Genomic DNA, 21,244 nt, shown 5'->3' on the forward strand with positions numbered 1-21,244 from the left:
ATTACATGTTTCATCTAAGTCATTTGAATCCTACGATGATCCCTTTCTCAGTTTTCCTCTGATTTTTCTCTTTATATCTCTAGTCACCTCAGACAAACTAATTAAACTTCAGAAACCCTTGAAGGATTGTGTGTTCCCATCTCAGCTGCACTTAGAATTTCAAATAAGATGCCATCTTCTTGGAGAATACACAATTGTTCTTTTATCAACTCCTGTGATTTCCTAATGTCAGTCATTCAGCCAGCCTTTATTAGGTGATTTCTATTCTTGGTGGGTAGTGCAAAGAAGAGAAAAAGACAAGTCATTCAGATGCAGAATTAAGAGTCTTGGGCCCTCTGCAAAAGCTGCAGCAAAAAGGGCTTCGTATACCTTACAGTTTACAAGGGACTTTGCAGTTTTTAACGTGCTTTCACAGACACTGTAGTTTTTAATCTTCTCAAGGACTCTTGGATGCATTATAAACAGCATTTTGCAAATGAGGGACTATTGCTCAGAAAAGATTTGTGACCTAGTCAGGAGATACAGAATTAGTACGAGGCAGAATTGATCCTTCAACCCAGGTCTAAGACACAGTGGCCTGAAAGCTGAGCCTGAGAAACTTTAATGAAAAGGCAAATTACCCTAAGTTTGTGTGATGTGTGAGCTGCATCTTCCCTAGAGGAAATGAGAACAGAATTCTTCAGTGACCATGAAATATAGGCACAGCTCGGAAGTGTGCCTCTGTCCACTTAACAACTCCAAAATGTTTTTGTGAGTTAAAAAAGTATTCACTTAACACAGGTTTACTGAGTGCCCAGTAAGCAGCCTGCACTTTTGGATGTATTTGAGAATATGACAATGAGCAAAATGAGAAAAAATCTTGGGGAGCTTACACTCTAGAGGAGGAGAGGAACAGATAATAAAGAAGTAAATATATAAAATGGTGAGAAAAGATGTTGAGAGAAATAAAGCAAGGGAAAGGATTGTGGAGTGCTGAGAAGCTAAAGTCAGTCAATACAGACGTCCAAAAGAAAGAGTTTTGATGTGCGTTCAAATCCAGGATTCACCACTTAGGAGCTTTGAGTTGTGGATGAAGAATGTCACCTGCCATATCAGGCAAAGGGTGTTGTGGCCATCAAGCCAACAGCCACTGCAGCTGTCCCCAGCTGCGCCCCTGAGGGGATTCAGGATGGAGAAAAGCAGGATGCCGGCCCTAGACAGTTAAGGTGCGTATCAAAGGAATGATTTTAGTGAGCCCAGAATCTTACACCTTCCCGCACGAAGAAAAGCGCCAAATTCATTAACTTGAGATGTCTGGTTTTCTGTCATTAACAATGATCTTTTGATGTTCCGACCACCTGGTTTTATTGCCAAACTTAGGTTCGGCTGCTCGCTGTTCAAAAGCCAATAATCAAGAGGCAAGTGTCAACAGAAAGGAAAGGTACTTTAATCAGAAAAGCCAGCAATCTGGGGAGAAGGTGGGCTTATGTCCTGAGACCAACTCGGAAGATTCTGCTCAGCCGTGACAGTTTTTAAAGGGAAAAGAGGGGGGAAGAATCTCAGTGAATCCTCGGGGCAGGATGTTGATTCTGCATCCTTCTCCACTGTGTGCAGATTGGCTGACTCTCTTCAGGTGTTATCTTGCCCCTGCGGGTCTGCCTGCAGGACTGCTAAGAGGGCTGTGGCAGTAGAGAGCTGGTCAATCTTTAACTGCTTAACTCTTCATCCTGACTTCTTTCAATCTAGGGAAAGAATCAACAGGTCGGGCAAGGCTTGGTGTGCATTCAGGAGACCGTAGATCAGGAGTTTCGTGATCTCATTCCTGTAATTCGGTTCTCTCAGGGTTAAGGGGAGCAGAAGTGGGCAAACAGGAAAGGGGCCAAACAGCTGCTTTCCGTTTCTGTTGCAGAACTCCTCTGTATCCTGGCTCCTCCCTTACCTCTTCAGAGTGGTCTTTCAGAGCGATCTGAGAGTCCACTGAATAAAACATAATTCTCAACTTTTAAGTTGTGCTTTTTTTTAGTAGACAGAGTTTTGAGGAGTCATTTCATTAACCAATGTGAGCCTCCATTTCTTCGTCCATAGTGTTGCTGAAGGATCCCTGACGAGCCAAATAACTGAGATCGGGTCTTGGAGCTTAGAAGAAAAGAGGCAGCTTTATTACCATGCCGGGCAAAGAGGGCTAACAGCAGGCTGGTGCCTTCAAAACTGTGGACCCACCTTGGGGATGGGGCAGGGTGATTATACAGCCATCGCTTAAACAACGAAGCATTGATAACAATCAACAGAATCATTTTCTTCTCATAAGACTCACAGTTGCATCATGGTGTCTCCAGGAGACCAAGTCTGTAGAGGCTAGTGGTTGTCACTCTTTCCATCTCTTTATGTTATAAGCTCCCAGGGTGTGGGCTTCTTGGTAATTCAGGCTATTTTGTAAGGTTACAGTTCTGTGCGACCTTCTCCTTGGAGAATGGCTCAGAGACCAAGCATGATTATTACTTTCGATTACTGGAATAAAGTAGAAACAGTAAGATCAATAGCTTTAGTGTTAACAATGGGCCTGGAGCTGTGGGTAGCAACTGGTCAGTCAGGTTCATTGACCAGTCTAAGGGCAAGCATAAGAATAAGCAGTCTGCTAGCCTAAGTGTGTCCATTTTATTATTCCTCCTTCCATAGGGCCTCCCAGGGTCACTGGGAGACTCAGCAATGGAGGCAGTAACTCTTGCACAAAGAAAGCCCTCAGTAAACATTCGTGTCCTCCCTAACTCCCCTTTATTATTGTTAAAGGATAAATTGAGGCATATTAAACATTTTAAATTCATTTGAGCAAAAATCAATTCTAATTGTGCAGCACCAAACTGGAAGTTAGGAGCATCCACCAGTGAAGCCAGAGGAAAGACGTATAGAGAGACAGTGTATGTGGGAGCAAAGAAAGGAATTTACCTGCTTGACAGTTGCTCAAAGCCTAGTTGGCTGATTGTGATGGATGGTGTTGGAGAGGAGGACATTTTCCTTTACCCTTCCAGGTGCTTGCAGCTGCTCTAAGAATTAAATTGACATGAGACAGATGAACAGAAGAAAATCAAACAAAAGTTTAATAACATGTATACATGTTAGAGATCCAGGAAAACTGAGTAACTTGCCGGAGTAGCTGCAGCCCTCAACTTAAATGCCATCTTCAGCTAAAGGCAAAAGAAGACGTAGTGGGTGATGGTCTGGGACTTGAAAGGGGAGGAAGGCAATACACCTAGAAGTGAAAAAGCAAATGTTTGGTAGAGCAATGTCTGCTGGGCCAGGCAGACACAATGGGACACAGAGTGGACTCTGAGGCCCGGAGTTCCCCCCTCACACCTGGCCCATATTCTCTGCAGATACCTCGGGTGACAGCTCTGTTCCAGAAACAGATCTTCTGTCCAGATTCTTTCAGACAGTTCGGGGAAGATCAAAGTTTCTTCCTGGATCTTTGAGCCTTGATTGTTTTCAGCTTGAAGTAGTCTGCATGCCAAAAAAGCATGATGGGGCGGCAAATTTTGCCTATAGTTTTCCTTAGCATTTTGACTTTGTCAGGTTGAGGCATTTACAGGCTTAGATCTCGGTTTGCGTTCCTAGGCCGCCACGTCGTTAAAGTCATCTCAGTCTCATGGCCTCCTTGCTTAATCAATTTAACAGCATCCGCCATCCTGCTGCCCAGAGATGCCGGCCTTATTATGGCTCACTCCCTCCAACCTGGCTTCCCCCATTCCCTAAAAATAGCACGCTACAAAATTAGCATATCTCTTCCTCATTTCTTTTTTTGAAAGCATGAAAAAACAGCAAAGGAAATCAAAGTAATAATAAAACATTCATGCATTCATGTACTTGCCACTCAGAATTAAAGGTTTTTTTAATAAAGAAAACGAAGTATTACAAAGTTATTTTTATTCTCTATACTCATCCCTTCCAAAGTAAATCATTATTGTGAATTTGGTGTTCATCCTTTTAGCTCATTATTAACACATTTACTAGAAGATAGAATCTCTGTGAAGTTGCTGACTTCAACCATTTCTGACTTACAAAAACATTTGTAAGTCCATATAACTCAACTTACTGCCTGTTGACTGGAAGAAAAACATGCAACATAAAGTTGTGAGTTAAGTTTTATTTAGGGACCTCACTGATGACCCAGGATACAGCTTCTCAGTAGCTGAGGGGACTGCTCCAAAGGGGTGAGAGTGGAGCCAGTAGATATACATGAAATTTTTGGCTGGGAAATACATGTAGTTAAGCATATATCTTGGTAAATGATTACTGCTAATCACAAAGAACAGATATCTCAGGTTAAAGATTTTAGTGCTTTTCTACGTGCGGGAGGATGCAAGAATCTGGGGTCAATGAAATTCTTCCTATGCATCTAACTATCTAGGGGTCAACACCACATGCGTGAGCTTACAGAGGCTCCTTCCACAATCCAGCCTTGAAATGACTGCAGCCCCAGCCAAAACCTCAAATGCAGTCTTGTAAGAGACCCTGAGCCAGAGGACCCATAGCAGTTGTGAAGTAATAAATATGTATTCTTTTGAAAACACTAATTCAAAAATTTATGCCAATGTTGATAGCAGCATTATTTACAATAGATAAGAAATGGATGCAAACTAAGTGTCCACTGACAGATGAATGGAGAGAAAATGTGGTATGCACCCACAATGGAATACCATTCAGCTCTAAAACAAGATGAAATTTTGCCAATTGCCACAACATGGTTGGACCTGGAGAGTATAATGCATAAGTGAATAAGAGAGACAAAGAAAGACAAATACTGAATGTCATCGCTTATATGTGGATCCTAAAAAATAAAACAAACAAATGACTATAACAAACCAGAGACAGATTCACAGATGTCGAGAACAAACTAGTGGTTACCAGTGGGAAGAGGGAAGGGGCAAAATAGGGCTAGGGGATTTAAGAGGTACAAACTACTATGTATAAAATAAAAACCTACAAGGATGTATTGTACAGCATAGGGAATATAGCCAATATTTTATAGTAACTTTAAATGAAGTATGATCTATAAATATTTTGAATCATTATGTTGTACACCTAAAACTAGTACAATATTGTAAATAGCTATACCCCAATTTTTAAAAAACTAATGTGTAAGAGCACCTAAATGATAATTTAAATGCATCCATTCCTGTAAAATGAATTATAAGTGGTTTTGTTTATTTAAATATTCTGGTTCACCTTAAAAAAAATGATATACCCACTTGATGGTATATCAAGCATCCATTTAAACTAAAGTTTGTCAAATGTGTATAATACTACAGAAACGTTTATAAATGATATGAAAAGAGCAAATTAAAATAAAATAAAAATATAGTGTTTTAAGATGCAAAGGTTTGGGGTAATTTGTTTCGCAGTCATAGAGAATCAATGAACTGCTCTTCCTTAGTCATATTTTATTCATCTTTCAGATATAAAAAAGCTAACCAAATTTCTCAGTGTAATTTTTTATTTATTAGAATAGGTATCTGAAGTGTTGGTTTCAACATCTTTACCTGTTTTCATCTTCCCAAGCAGTGATGTGTGTGACTCAAAAAGACCTTGCTAAATTGTCAGATGAAAGAGATCTTGAGTCTAAGAAACTTTCATTGTAAATAGGGCATATATATTTTTAAAGCAATGCAAGTACATGGCTTAAAAATATATAGAGTATACAGGAAGAATTAAAAGCAAAAGACATTTTTTCCTGTTAATCCCAGTATTACTCTCCAGAAATGATTGTTAACACTTTTTTTAATCTTTCCAGGAAATAAATTTCTCATATATATACCACACATGTATCTTTCCCATATATACAAATAGGGATATGTTACTCATACTTTTGGTTACTTTTATTCACCTAATTTACCCTGGAGGTCTTCCCTTGCCAGCCCATACATACCTACCTTGATGATTATTTTTCTATTTTGTGGTTGTAGCATAATTTAACTAGTTCCTTGCTTTTGGATCTTTAGATTGTTTCCTTCTTTTTTAAAACTATTAAAAGTAGTGCTTCAGTGACTTGCATATGTGAATAAGTCTATAAAAAGACCCCTAGCAGTGAAACTGAGGTTTAAAACACACACATCTGAAGATTTTATGTATACTAATAAACTCTTCTTTAAATTATTGCAACAATTTACAATCCCATTATTGGTAACTTAAAGCCTGTTTTTTTTTTTTTTACACACCCTCACCACCACTGGGTGTTATCACACTTCTAAATTTTTGCCCATCTCATAAGTGAAAACCACAAAGAATTTTCTAGAAATAACTCAGAGTCTTGGTTGGCTTCTGACCAGATGCTTTTATTTTTAATGGTTTTCTTCCTGAGCACCTTTGAGTATTTTTGTTTGTTTTTTTATTGAAGTATAGTTTTACATGTCGTGTTAGTTTATGGTGTACAACATAGTGATGATTCAGTTATACATATATATATTCCTTTTCATATTCTTTTTCCTTATAGGTTATAACAAGCAGTTGAATATAGTTCCCTGTGCTATATAGTAGGACCTTGTTGTTCATCTATTTTATAAATAGTAGTTTGTATTTACTCCTAATCTATCCCTCCCCCACCCCCTTTCCTCTTTGGTAATCATAAGTTTGTTTTCTATGTCTGTGAGTCTGTTTCTGTTTTGTAAATAAGTTCATTTGTGTCTTTTTTTTTTAGATTCCACATATGAGTGATATCATATAGTATTTGTCTCTGGCTGACTTACTTCATTTAGTATGATAATCTCTAGGTCCATCCATATTGCTGCAAATGGCATTATTTCATTCCTTTTTCATGGCTGAGTAGTATTCCATTGTGAGATCGATATAGGTATAGATACACATATAGATCTATCTCACAACTTCTTTATCCAGTCATCTGTTGATAGACATTTAGGTAACTTCCATGTCTTGGTTATTGTAAATAGTGCCGCTATAAACATTGAGGTGCATGTATCTTTTTGAATTAGTTTTCTCTGGATATATGCCCAGGAGTGGGATTGCTGGATATGATAACTCTATTTTTATTTTTTTAAGGAAACTCCATACTGTCCTCCAGAGTGGTTTCCATAGTGGCTGTACCAAACTACATTCCCACCAACAGTGTAGGAGGGTTCCCTTTTCTCTACACTCTCTCTAGCATTTATTCTTTGTGAACTTTTTAATGATGGCCATTCTGACTGGTGTGAGGTGATACTTCATTGTAGTTTTGATTTGCATTTTTCTGATAATTAGCAATATTGAGCATTTTTTCATATGCCTAATGGCCACTTGTATGTCTTCATTGGAGAAATGTTTATTTAGGTCTTTTGCCCATTTTCTGATTGGGTTGTTTGTTTTTTTTGTTATTGAGTTGTATGAGATGTTTGTATATTCTGGAAGTTAAACCCTTTTCAGTCACATGATTTAAAAATATTTTCTCCCAGTCTGCAGTTGTCTCTTCATTCTGTTTATGGTTTCCTTTGCTGTGCAGTGAGCACCTTTGTACCTTTTGTTAAGTCAACATATATCTCAATATATTCTACCTTTAGAGTTTTCTGACAATCTTGTGATATTCACCTTTGAGTCAACACATAGTCCATGATGCAGAGATATTTATAACAACAAAAATTTTAAGAGCAGAATTTTGGCCCATTTTACTGTGGGTGAACTCCCTCTAACAGGTGAGTTTGAGGTATCTTAAGTGGATTTCAGTGGATGACGCTCACTGCAGTAAAACTCAGTGTCAGGGAAACAAAATTCTACATTCAGAGACAAGAAATGTGGGGGAAAGTCATTAGTTAGACATTAGGTAATAAAGCAGTTTTTAAAATGCTAGTGATATTCCTTTATGATTTTGTATTTTCTTTTCAATGTTTTTAAAGTGATCAGGTTTTTGTCATATATCCTTATCTTTCTTAGGGAAAAGACCTGGATCTCTGAAAGCAAAAACATTTCTTAGATTTGCTTAACTTGAAATTTCCTCCATTAAAATAACTAGATATATTATATATTTATACATACATTATATATTATATATATATAATATATACATTCTATATCTTATTTATATATAAAATAGGATTGGGCAAAATAGAAAGTGTTGGGGGGGAAGGTATAGATCAAGTGGTAGAGTATATGCTTAGCATGCATGGGGTCCTGGGTTCAATCCCTATTACCTCCTCTAAAAAAGTAAATAAGTAGACCTAATTACCTCCCCCACCAAAAAAAAAAAAATCAAAAATAGAAAGGATTAATGAGAAAAGACATGGGGAAAAATTTTTAAGTCAAGTTGGTCCCATGAGCACTGGAGCTAGACCCTCGTTGCTAAAGCTGGCACTGTAGACACGGACCACTATATACTTCGGATCCCACTGTCTCCACCCACCCCAGGATGAACTCAGCTCCCATACTTCTTTCTATCTCTTACATTAGACTCACAGTCCTAAGGCCACATCTACTCTCTGGCTGCCAGGGAACTGGGAGCAGAATGTCTGCCACTTCAGCTTCCAGTCCAGGGATTAAAGAAAGTATTCGGATGTGAGACAGCATCAAGTGTCATAAATATGCATGATGGGAACTTAACCTACACATTTTTAGCAATAGTCGAGGGACCATAGACCAAATATTGTGTCTTTAGTCACTCCACCAAGGAAGAAGAGTGCCAGCTTTGATCTTGGTAGGTGCCACCGGGCACATTGCCAGAAGTCAGAGCATGAACACGTGGGCTACAACCCTGAGGGGAGAATGTGATGTGGAGGCCAGTGTGCCTGTATATGGAATTTATATTCTCCACTCGGAACACCTATCTGATCACACGCTCTGAAAATGTTCATTTTGGAAGCTATGTGTAACACCATGGAAAGAGCAATTTGTCTTAAAGAAGTGAAATTGATCCATCAGTTGACAAACATTTATTCAATGTGCACTCTGGGCACTAGAAATACAAATGTCAGCATGAGACAGCCTTTGATCAGGAATTGCCCACAGTCTAAAGACGGAGAAGTCTAGGATGTGAGGCAGAGAGTTCAAATGTTACAGATGAAGTCCAAGTGAAAGGCGTTGGGTGGGGAGGTCACCAGGGGGAGAGGACTTGTGAGTGGCAGGGGTTACAGAAGGTTGTGCAGGAAAGGCAATCATTGAGCTGGTTCCTTCACTCTGGTATCTAAAGGGAACCTTTGAACAATAAGGGTTTGAACTGTGTGTGGCCATTTAAATGCAGATTTTTTTGACAAAACATGTCCTACATTACTACACCATCTGTGGTTGGTTACATCTGCGGATGCAGAACCGCAGATGCGGAGGCCCACCTGTAAAGTTATATGTGGATCTTTGAGTGGGGGTCAGCGCCCCTCACCCCCACATTGTTCAAGGGTCAGCTGTGCTTCAGAGTTGCAGCACGAGGGCTGACTTACCTCTCTTCCTTCATGAAAATGTTTAGAATATTTCCCCTCACACTTTTATGATAGTTTGGACGGTGAATCATGGACTATCATTTCTTTGAAGGCTGAAAATAGATCTAACTCCAAAACCTCACAAGAAGCTAGCACATAACTGGTGCTCGGAAAATATTTTTCCAACCAAATGGAACTAGTTACAAGTCAAACCCCTCCCCAGATTTGCAACTTAGTTTTCTTCAAAACGGGATAAAAGGTATAGACTAGATCAGGTGATTTCTGCGGTCCCTGCTAGTGTGAATGGTCTGTGACTCCACCTTGCCTACTTTTTCAGAATATTCAATTTCCCCGATCAGTTCAAGCCATTCAAGTCTTTGCAAATTAATTTACTAAAGACCTGTGGGTCCCAGCTGTTGAGAATTTGGTAGATGACTGGCTTCCTTCTGTCTGTAGCCGCTGAGGCCGTGCGTACGAAATGTCAAAACAGTGATTGAGCTCTGTCAAACCGCTCAGCAGGGCTGATTGAAGAAAGATCAACCAACTCCTCTGAAGAGAACAGGCAGTTCTGTTAAAATGCTCACTCTTACGACCTCAGGCAAATACAAATCTCATTCCCTGGATCTTAAATGTCCTCAAAGTCACGGGCTCAACATCCCCTCTAATCATAGGGAAAGGAAATTATGGCAGACATGCGTGCCTTGAGATCATTTCTGTAAAAGGACTTTGCAACTAGAGCATGCTATCAGAATGTGACTTACTACATTATTGTTCACAGTGATGATGCTATTAAAAAAAATCTGGAAAAATATACAGCTAACAGTTAACAACATTTACATCTGAAAGGCGAGATTAAAAGATAACTTTCTTAGACTTGTGTTTCTAAGGCGTTTGAATTTAAAACAATCAATTCATGTTGATTTTGTGCCAGCAAAACCAATTAAGAGAAAAAAACAAGGTGACCTGCTCTGTGTGTAGTATTGCTTTGTAATAATTTTAACCCCATGTCCCTGAGCAGGAAGGTCACTTGAAGTCCAGATGCTGCCATGTACTTAGTAGGTAGATGGCAATAGCCCAGCCACTAACATCTGGAAGTTTATTCCTTTATGTGTTAAATGTCCACCTCCCAGAACCAGTCAAAGGACTTCAGAGGTGAACTGAAAACAACATTGTAAATAAAATCAAGGAAGCATGACTATCTTACCGCATACGTCCGGCAACCGTGTTGTTTTGGCTGGATTTCTCATCTGCCCATCTATGAAGGCTACAACAGAGACCCGAACAGGTTAAGTAAATGGTTTGAGCAACAAGCCTAGTTAGCCCTGAGGTTTATTTCCTGTTTGCATGTTTTATGCATATGTTTTTATGTATCTGTTTGTTTGCCTAGGGCTAGGGTATCGCTTGCATATCATTTTCTGATACAATCCAAAAAAAGAATACAAGCATAAAAGAAGAAAATCTCAGTTAACAAATCTACCATTAACAAAATAGTTGTCACCATCTTGGGCAGCCGTGCAGAGAGAACCACGCATCCAAGCCCGATTGAAGGCTGCCAAATGTAATTTTCTCTAGCTTTATTTATCTCCAAAAAGCAATTAAACAGAAGGCAGAAAAGATGCGAGAGGAAAAAAATAGCTCATTTCAAACTAAAGCAACCTGTATTCCTTGGGCTGCCTCTTTCCCTCCCCCAAGCCCTCCTTCAGCTGCAGCCTCTAGAAATGCCTGTGAATTCTTAACATATTGAGGCTGCATCTCCTATTTCACAGCTCCTGAAGCGACAGATATTGCACAGGTTGTCACTGTGAATGGCAGATCCAAAGATTGGGGGCTCAGCTGCCTCCCTCATTCAGAAGGGAATGGCTGAGAGTTATTTTTTACTGTCGCAGGCAGGCATGGTTGGCTCTGCCACCAGCCAGCTGTTTGAAGCATTTAACTTTTTCAAACCTGTCTTCTTTCATCTGTGGAATAGATGCATTTGTGAAGGAAAAGCCCAGCTGGGCTAACAAGCTAAGTCACAAATCTAAGTGCAACAAGTGTCGGATTACTGATCTGAGTTCTGCTGGGCTAACTCATAAATCTGAAGTTTAGTGTCAGTCTATTGGGCTAACGAGCTCAGTCACAAATCTAAGTGTGATAAGTGTCGGTTTACTGATATAAGTTCTGCCGGGCTAACTTGTAAATCTAAAGTTTAGTGTCAGTTTACTGGGCTAACAAGCTAACTCGTAAATCCAAGCTCAACAAGTGTCAGTAACGTGATCTGTTCCAAATTGATAAGCTCCAGTGTACTGATTCCTTGCTTTTTGTTGTTTGAACCTTATTGGCTAATAGCCCCATACTTGTAATTAACCCTATAAAACCTCATGTGCACGTCTTGGAGGTGCTCAGAGCTTCGGAGCAGAAGCCCCTCTGAGCCCGCCGGCGTAATAAATCTGAGTACTCCAACCCTCCGAGTGGTGCTTGTTTCTTGGCTGGCCTGTCATTTCCATAACACATTGATAGCTACTTCATAGGGTTGTTGCAGGAATTAAACGAGATAATGTAGATGGGATTAAATGACATTAATAGTAAAGTACCTAGCATGGGGCTTGGCATGTGATAGGTGCTCAAAAATTGCTTGCCAGTTAAGATGCATTGTGGTATAAGGGCTAAGTCTCTGGACTTTGACCCGGGCAGCCTGGGTTTGAATCCTGGCTCTGCCATTTACTAACGTCTACTTAACAGTCACTGATCCTGTCTCTATAGAGTGGGGGGTAATGACAGTGCCCATTATAAGGAACCTGAAATGCTCAGAACAGTGTTTGTTAAATAAATCGCAAAGGGCTCGTACATTATCTGAACTGCCATGTAGGAGGTAAGGAAGCAGGGGGAACCGCTCAGCCACGGCCACCTCATGGCACCATGACTGTTCTAACGGTCCAAACAGCACCCCCCCATTTCTCCCTAAATCTGTTTCTGTTCCTCCTGGCAACTTCTTGTTCTCCACTCTCTCCTCAGTCAGTGGCTTCTGTCCCTGAGCTTCTCCACCTACTGTACCTACTGTGCCCTGCATTCACGTTCCTCATTTGACTCGTGTAGCCACTCACCCAGGCTGCCCCAGAAGCCAGTGGCCTCCCTCACGTGAATCCATGTGGCATTTAGTCGTAACCACAGTTGAAAAGTCATGTGATTCAAAGGCCCACAACGTCTGTCCTAGGAAGGTGGCCGTAAGAGTGGTAAATGATTTAAATTACAATTCATAACAATCACAGCAATTATTAAATCCAATGCTCTCATTTTATAGATGGGGAACTGAGCTTCAGACTGAGAAAGTGAGTTGTCCAATGGCATATACTGCATTAAAAGGTAGAGCCAAACCAAGTCTTTCTTTTGTTTAAAAATATTTTATTTATTTATGTATTGTTTATCGTTGTAGTTTTGGGGAGGAGGTAATTAGATTTATTTATTTACTTATTTATTTTAATGGAGGTACCGGGGATTGAACCCAGAACCTGGGGCACGCTAAGCATGCACTCTACCACCGAGATCTTCTACCCACAAGCCACGTCTTTTTGACTCCTAGTCCAGGGCTTGTTCTGCTCCTCCAAATTCCTGCATCTTCCTCAAATGTTGCTGAGCCCGAACTGAAGACTGTGCATTTGGACAAGCGCACAGTCTGGGACAGCAAGAAAGCACATGACGGCCCTTGAGGGGCTCGTATTCTGCTGGGGGAGACAGACAGGCAAATGAAGCAATAAGACAGGCGATGTTCCACAGGCACCCGTAATGTGCTAGGAAAGTCCAAAGACAGGAGAGGTGAGCCTGTGGGTAGAGTCAGAGGAGAATGCCCAGAGCCAGGCTCATTTGAGTTACCCCTGTAGGATGGAAGGATGGATGCGTAGGAGATGATCAGCATGACAAGATGGGGGAAGCGGAAGGCAGAGGGAAAAGGGTGGGCAGAGGCATGGAAGGTAAGAGAGCATGCCTAGTTGGGAGGATGGTGTGGCAAGGCGGGGAGGAAGCAAAAATGTATCTGGGGGAAGAGACAACGAGAGGAAGCAGGGGCCAGGGAGCACTATTTCCAAATGCGTGTCTAGAGCAGGACGATCACAGTCATAATAGTCCTTCATTTTGCTGCCTCCTCATTCCCACCCACTGAGCTACCTGATCAGCTCAAAATTCACCTCCTGGAAGCTTTCCCTAATCCTCATCCCCTTCTGAGCCCTCCCAGGGACTCTGTACACGCCCTGCTATAGCACTTGCATGGCATCCCTGAGCCAGGCAATCCCAACCAGGCTGTGAACCCAAAGGCAGGGGTTCTGTCTTCCTTCCCTGTCATGGTTGCATCAGTACCGAAATCTTGCACAACAGTAAACATCTGTGCACAGGGAACTGTATTCGATAGCATGTAATAACCTATAATGAAAAAGAATATAAAAAAGTATATATATGCATAACGGAATCACTATGCTGCATACCAGAAACTAACACAACACTGTAAATCGACTATACTTCAATTTAAAAAATTTTTTTAAAAAACAGTAAATGTTTGTGGACTAAATAAACAAATGCATGCGGTAAAAAACAATGAATGAACAAAGGCTGAGTAGATCTTAGGCAGAGAGTATGGTGAGAGAGTCCCAGGAAGATAAGTTATATAGTAAGAATATGCTGATCTAAGGCTATTTGATCCATTATCAGTCAGTTACAAAATAAAATAGGTCAAGTCAGAGAATTATAGAAGAAAAAAAAGCCATATATATACTGTGGCAGAGGTTACCAGTTGTTCCCAATAACCCTTCTCCCAATCTCTCTTGAAGTGATGGAAACCCAGATTTTAGCTGGGCATGTGTCCTCCTGGAATAAAGACTGCACATTTCCCAGGCTGCATCAGCCAGGCATGGCCATGTGACCAAGTTCTGGCCAGTGAGATGTCACCATAAGTGACACATGCAACTACCATCCCATCAGCGTCCAGTGGTTTCACCTACACCTCTGACAGCGATTTTTATTAACTCCTCACTTCTAGCGAAGCTATCCAAAAAAATACAACTCCGCTTTTATGGACATAAATTCTATTTCACATTTTATCCATTTATATAACATTTTACTGAACTGTATAATAACAATAACAACCACCGTGGGAATAAATAGTTTAGGATCAAATAGAACTGACTCTCTGTAAGCAGAAACTAGTACTAGTAACTTCCTTAGTAGGAGTGAAAGTCCACATGTGAACCAGAGTAGCCTCTTCGCAGCCAAGGACTCTGCCTCCCTCAGGTGTCAATCAGAGCATCTACAGAGGAAATAACCCCAGCTGACTTGGCAAGGTGGCAACATGAATGTAGCTGAGAGCTTCTGGTATAAAAACCAAAGGCACGGGGATGCATTTGGGGTGTTTGGTGGGGAAAGATGAATAGACTAGGTGCAGCAGCACTGCCAGCCGTGACCAGGGCTGGATAAAGAAAAGCTTCTGGGGGGTCTTGTCTCCTCTGGGCTCTCCTCGATGAGTGAGCAGTGGGCAGTCTCACACCTGTCACCACCAGTCTGGCCTCGCCTGTAAGCTTCAGCGTTCTTAAAGGGGCAGTTCCTCTGATCGCCTGCCGTCTGGGGCTGGGCGAGTACACAGCTCTTTGTATACCTGGCAGATAGAAGGAAGTTTTGCAGTTCATGGGAGAGAGTAGAGATCTCTGGGCTCTTTTTCCACGTATGCCATGCCTTCTGCAATAATACATACTCAAAGAAGCACATGAGGCGTGGCAGAGCCCCCTGGTCCCTGAGGCCGTGTGCACACGAGAATAGCCTGTATTCTGGGAAGCTGGCCCTGCTCCCTCTACAGGATGTTTGCCCAAGAAAGGAGAGCAGACCTTGTCTGCTGTTTGGCTTGGAAAGAAGAGGGTGCCAACAACAGGTCAAGCAACAGAGGATGGAGAGAACAAACAGTAACCTGGAACCAGGGAGGCTTATGCCTCAACCAGAAGAGAGAGAGAAAGACATAAGTACTGAGCAGGAATTCTAGAAATGTTTGGTGACTAGATAAACATATTGCCCTCCCGGGAGGTGTGTGTGTTTGTTGACCTGACCTTGGGAGTCACCAAGTCTTGTGGCTTCTCATAGTGTGGTAACCTGTAATTGCTATGTTAGGATGAGTCACAGGGACTTAATTATGTGCTCCCTTGTTAATACCCATATCAAACTGAAAGCCCCACAACCTGTCTCATCCTTATATTCTCAGGGACCAACACAGCCATAACAGAAGTAATAATAATAATAACAACAACAACAATAATTTGGTGAATGAATGAATGACATGCTATACACTGCATAGAACATTTTTACAGTCATTGTCTCACTTGATCCCCACAAAAACCCTGTGAGTTAGGAGGAGCAACTTTATTATCGTGATTTTAGAGATGAGCAGACAGCCTTAGAGAAACCAAAAATCACAGCTAGAGTATGTGCCAAACCCTTTTCTCCAAGCAGAACATCAATCTCCTTCCCAGGGAAAATAAAAGAGAAAGTATCACCTCCTGATGTGCAAGAGGAGACAGATCTCTAGTTTGACTCCCTGGCTTTGTGGACAAGGACAGCGAGGCTGAGAGAGCCAGTTAGGGGCAGAACAGAGGCTGGAACCCAGGTCCCCATCTCCCAGCCCAGTGCACTGTCCTGTTCAACATGCAGAGTCTCTCTGGCTGTGGGGTGTCGGTCCAGTTGTTCCGGATGCTGATACTGATGGAGTGACAGGGAGGAAATTCTGGTAAAAGACCGTACCGGACAGCATGACGCCTGAGTTGCTGTCAGCTGTGCCCCGAGCAAGGAGGCCAAGCACTCACCAGCCAGCTGTGCAGTCACCGTTTTGGCCCTAGCAGCAGAGGGATCTTGAATCCGAAGGAACCAGTTTCCTTAGTGTCTCTTTCTCCTCTGGGGTCCTAGCAGCTTTTCCTTCTCTGAAAAAGAGAGATCTGAGTTTATCCTCCACCACCCTACCCATGTCACGGTAGCAGATACCTGTCCCAATAATAGGAAAACCCAGCCCAGGACCAGTGCTCTGGCCGGGAGTGGCTCTCATTGCCTCCTTCCTACTGGGCTTCCCCACAAATATCTGTCCATCTGTATGGGACACCATTGCTTGACATGAAGTCACCATCCGTGAAGGGCTCACCTCAGCTGGAAAGTCTCCTGCTGGCCGCCTGAGGATGGGGCCTGAGAAGCTCACACCCAGAGCCTCTCCCCAAGCCTCAGGGAGCAAGCAGGCTCTGGGCTCTGGGCACTGGGGAGGCGGGGAACTGCTGCCAGTCGTGGCTCAAGAGCCACTGTCCTGAGTTTGTGGGGTTCCCTGTTCTAATGGGAGGAAAGTCACCCATTTCCACACCACCCCTTCCAGTGCCTGGAGTGGCTGCAGAGGGGCATGTGTGGAACCCAGATGCCCCGTGGGAACCTAGCCCCCCAGCCCGTGGAAGCAGATGAGGCTGTGCTTAGGGTTTGGCCGATTCCTGAGGCCCTTGCACTCACGATGCAGTCCAGGGACGGCGCGGTGGCCTCCGGTCTGCCCCACATCATCCCAGATGCGTGCCTCTATCCCTTCACTTGTTTCTCCAAGAAGATTTTGCAAGTTTAAGGGAGGTGAGAGGAAGACAGCCCAGCGCAGAGCGTGGAATTCTGCCATCTCTCCAGCTCTGATACAGATCATGCCCTGTGACAGACACTACTGACACCCTTTGTCCTCCTCTGAGTCCACCAGCAGCTACAGTACACAGTTTCCAGAACACTGCAGCTTTCCCCCTGTGTCTCTCTTCTGCTCCATCTGTGGGCTTTCTCTAGAACCTAAAACTTGTTCGACCCATCCAGGGCAACCCAGGGGTGCCAGCCAGGAATAATCCTCAATGAGCGACAAGAGGCTGCAAAAAATCCTGCAGCCTCCCTGACTCCAGATGGGACGACTCTGAGGTACATTCAGACCAGTTCTTTAGTCCCTCTGGGACTGAGCCCCTGTTGCCCACATGGAACCTTCTCGGCAAAGTGTCCCTGGGGCTCACTCCCTTCCCTGTCATGTCCTCTTTCACCTGTGACTCCTGGCTCACCTTCCAGATAGACGGCCTACACCCAAGCCTTTGTCTCAGGGTTGGGTTTGGGGAAACCCAAAGTCAGACGCTCCCTTTGGAGCTTCAGAATTTCCTTCTCTGTTAGTCAGACGGTTCACTTCCCCTCTCCGGGGGCAGCACATCCTCACGGGCACTCAGGTCCCCTACAGAGCCCAACGCTCTTTCTTCCCACAACAGTTGCTCTCTCGCTGAGAGGAATTCTGTTCCTATTTTTGGAAAACTATTTTCTCTCTCCTCTCTCTCTCTCCCTCTCCTCTCGCTCTCATAGGCCTGGTTATTTCATGTGTGTTTCCTCTGTAAAGAGCATGTGCTTAAGATCAGCAGGGTAACAACAGGGCACCAGAAAAACCCAGTTTGTCCTCACCCAGCTAGTGCCCAGCTGCTGGAGCTGGGAGCTAGAAGGACTGGGCTCTGGTCCATTTGTCTCACTCACTCGTTGGCCTTGGGCACGTCACAGACATTTCTGCCATGACTTTCATTACCTCATAAAAGAAGGAGGTGCCCCAGGAGAGCTGGGAAGTGTGTAAATAGCAGAAAGAAAGCCAGGAGGTGGCAGTACTCACCAGAGGAGCAAGTCCCTCAGTCTCCCCAGTTTCCTTTCCCTGTAAAACAAGGGAGTTGAACCGAATGGCCTCTCACCTCCTGCGGCTCTACGAGCCACAGAATCGAGTCCTTCCTCCTGGCAACTTTCAGAGGTAGTTAGAAAAACTACAGAAAGAGGGAAAAGTGAGTGCTGTTTTCAAAGTAGAGCAACCTGCCCTAAGATGAATGGATAATTGAGAAGAAAAGGTACCTGCCGCCTCTGAGATTCCCACAAGCCTCAGGAGGAGACAGAAGAAGAGGCACCCTCAGAGCCGCCTGACCGGAAATGCTGGGGTGGTTCCTGATGCCGCTAGCAACACAGTCCATGCAATTCACAAGTCTGAACTTGTTCACGAGGAAGATGAAAGAACTCCTGTTCCCCCAGAAGTAGGCATGATCCCAGGGTGCCCTGGAGGCCACCTCCTAAATACAGGTTGCCCGCACAGCTCAGAGTTGACAACAGGGAGACGAAAAGGAGGAAAAGCCATTTTCTCAGCTTCAGTACTGTTTCTATAGCTATAAAAGAATACGTGTTCACAGCAAGGAAATTTTCAAATGCAGCACAAAGGGGATGCTGCAGCCTGGGTCCTGCGGTGGGTGCCAGGTCAGGCTCTAGATGCTAACCTGCTGGGTGAATACCTTTGTCTCCCCAAGTCACAGATACCTCGCTTACAGAATTGTGACAACACGCCCCTCCCAGAGCTGCTGTGAGCATCAAATGGGGCAGTGTGTGTGCAAGGGCTTTACACAAAGCAGCTGTCTCTTCAGACTCCAGAAGGGCGATGTACTTTGTGGCCGAGCGCACAGATGCACAGGATCAGCTCCTAGCTGCCACTTGGTAATCATAACCTCTGTCCATGCCTGTCTTTGTACCTGCAAAATGAAGATGGTAATAATAGCGGCCTCAGAGAGGGTGTTGGGGGAACTAAATGTGATCATTTACAGGAGGTTCTCAGATCAGTGTCTGGCCAAGATAAGCCCTTGAAAAAACAAGTCAGTATAGTATTTCTCATTTAGCATAGGCTCCATGAGGGCAGGAATGTCACTCTTTTTTCAGACCCTCGTACAGTGCAGGACACACAGGAATAGTAAATCAATACTTACTTCACCACCACCTCCCTCATCCACCCACATGTCCTCTTCTCCAGACAAAACCTCCCTGGTGTCAACTGCATCTCAGCCGACGTGGACTCTGAGATATGTCCCTACTCTGTTAGTTCCTGCTCATTGATGCCTCTCTTCAAGCACAGTGACCAGCCCTGAAAAAGGACTATAGGTTAAATGAAGTGTCCCCAATTTATGGTCCTAATAGCTGGGCTCTTTTCTACACCATAAGTGTGGATGTAGGTTGAGTTGGACTAGAGGTGGGTCTTATCCAAAATGGTGTGATGTTGCTGAGAGGCAGTGACAGTTGGATCCATTACCTCTGCCTGGGTTATGAGGCACCAGCCCAGAAGCTCTGTCTGCAACCTGGAAGCAGCTGGAGTGGCCCTCAGCCCAGGGAAGTTTCAGATAGATCTGCCTGTGCCTACAGAGGGCAGAATGAGACAGGCTGGGGCATGGGACCTGGGACCCTTTGCTTCAGTGCTTGCACCTGGAGAAGCATCTCCTAGAGCAACAGAACACAAAGAAACGATAAGGGACTAAAAATAACGGCATACATGCACAGTCGGGGCAAATTATGAGTAAGATACAAAAAGACCAAAACCCAAAGGCCACTTCTGAGGTGCAGGGAACAAAAGCAGTGTGCTGTGCATGATCCCTGCGCACAGCACCACCAAGGGGGTGGGCGGACCACCTAAGCCACCTCTCTGGCCCAACCCACTGATTTACCCCAACCCTCACCCCTTTTAAGGGACTAGCTCATCCTACCTCAGGGAGCAAGCAAGAGAACCTGTTACTTGTTTTCACTCCCTTGTGCTGCAGCACAAGTCTCAGTAAAGCCTTGCCTGACTTTCCCATCTGGCCTCTTATCAGTTGCTATTGATTAAGGAGTCCAAGGACCCTGATCAGTAAAACAAGAAGAAAATGAAAACTGCCATTGAGGCCACTTGGCATCACACAGGAAATCAAGTGAACAAAAGAATTATTGGCTGAATTCAACAGTCATCATGCTTCCCTACTGAGTGTAGGAAGTTGCCTAGTGTACTGTAAGAGCACTGGAGTGGCCTGGGAAATCTCAATTTCTGCTCCATGACCTTCTGAGCCTCAGTTTCCTTATGTGGAAGATGGGGCTATTTCTTCTCTCACTCAAGGTGAAGACCAAAAAAAAAAAAAAACAAACAAACAAAAAAAACAGTAAGGAACCTGAAGAACCTGGAAATTGTAAAGAGCTACATAAATTTAAGCAAAATCAAAATGTATTTTTGCATTTTCTTTTTTAGCCACAAAGAAGAGAAGTAGCAATAATGCCTTCAAACTTTTCAGGACGGTTAGTCATGTGAATGTTCTCACCGTATTCCTACCCTCTGGCACAGGGCCTGACAACTGTTAATAAATGTCTGATAAAGGAAAGAATTAATAGCTACTACCAGCATTTCCACTTTCTTAATCTTTAGGACCCAAGGAACATTTTCTTTAAGTGAAAAAAGCATGACTTGGTGACTCTGACAGGCCTGGGTTCAAATCGAGATCCGACCACTTAGTAGCTATCGAGGGCTAATCAGCCCGTGACCCTGAACCTTCAGGAAAGTGTGGACCATGGGCCCTTATCAGAACAAGTTGCTGTGCGGGAAAAGAATGAGGTAACGTAGGTAGAGCTTTTAGTTAGCACTCATTATACCTCTGATGTCCTCTCAATTCAAGAAGAGTTACATTCATACGAACTTAGAACAATAAAGTTTCTTAAGAATGCTTTATTCCAAATTCATTAGTGGAAACCTGAGGCCCAGGAGTTAGGATGACTTCCAAGGTCACAAATCTCTCAGATGCGCTGCTTTAAGCTGCCTTCCATCTGGGCACTGGGTGCTTGGAGAGGTGTCCCAGCACACAGGGATCCCAGACAGTGTGAAGAGCCCCGTCTTCCTGCTGCCTCCTGATGAGCGGGCGTAGGAAAGCACTCTTAGGGATGATGATGACTGTGGGACTTCTGTGTAGTTTTTCCCCCTTGAGTTTCTCTGATCCGTAGATTTCTTTATAGATATTTGTAGCTGGTGAAAGAAATTTCAGATGTTTAGGACTAAGCATAAAACCAGAAAGTGTGACCCTTATCCTTGGTGGTTT

At 43.3% G+C, this 21,244-nt stretch overlaps 1 long non-coding RNA gene across 1 annotated transcript; it reads right to left on the reverse strand.

Annotated features, from left to right (window-relative positions):
- Positions 1 to 15,394: 15,394 nt before the first annotated feature.
- LOC140698949 (uncharacterized) lies at positions 15,395 to 18,301 on the reverse strand. Its single transcript, XR_012076960.1, has 3 exons — positions 18,234 to 18,301; positions 18,004 to 18,042; positions 15,395 to 16,285 (listed from the first exon to the last, which is right to left on the reverse strand). It is a non-coding gene; the product is annotated as an uncharacterized lncRNA (long non-coding RNA).
- Between the last annotated feature and the right edge of the window lie 2,943 nt (positions 18,302 to 21,244).

Source organism: Vicugna pacos, chromosome 10, assembly GCF_048564905.1.
Source record: "Vicugna pacos chromosome 10, VicPac4, whole genome shotgun sequence".
Lineage (NCBI taxonomy): Eukaryota > Metazoa > Chordata > Mammalia > Artiodactyla > Camelidae > Vicugna > Vicugna pacos.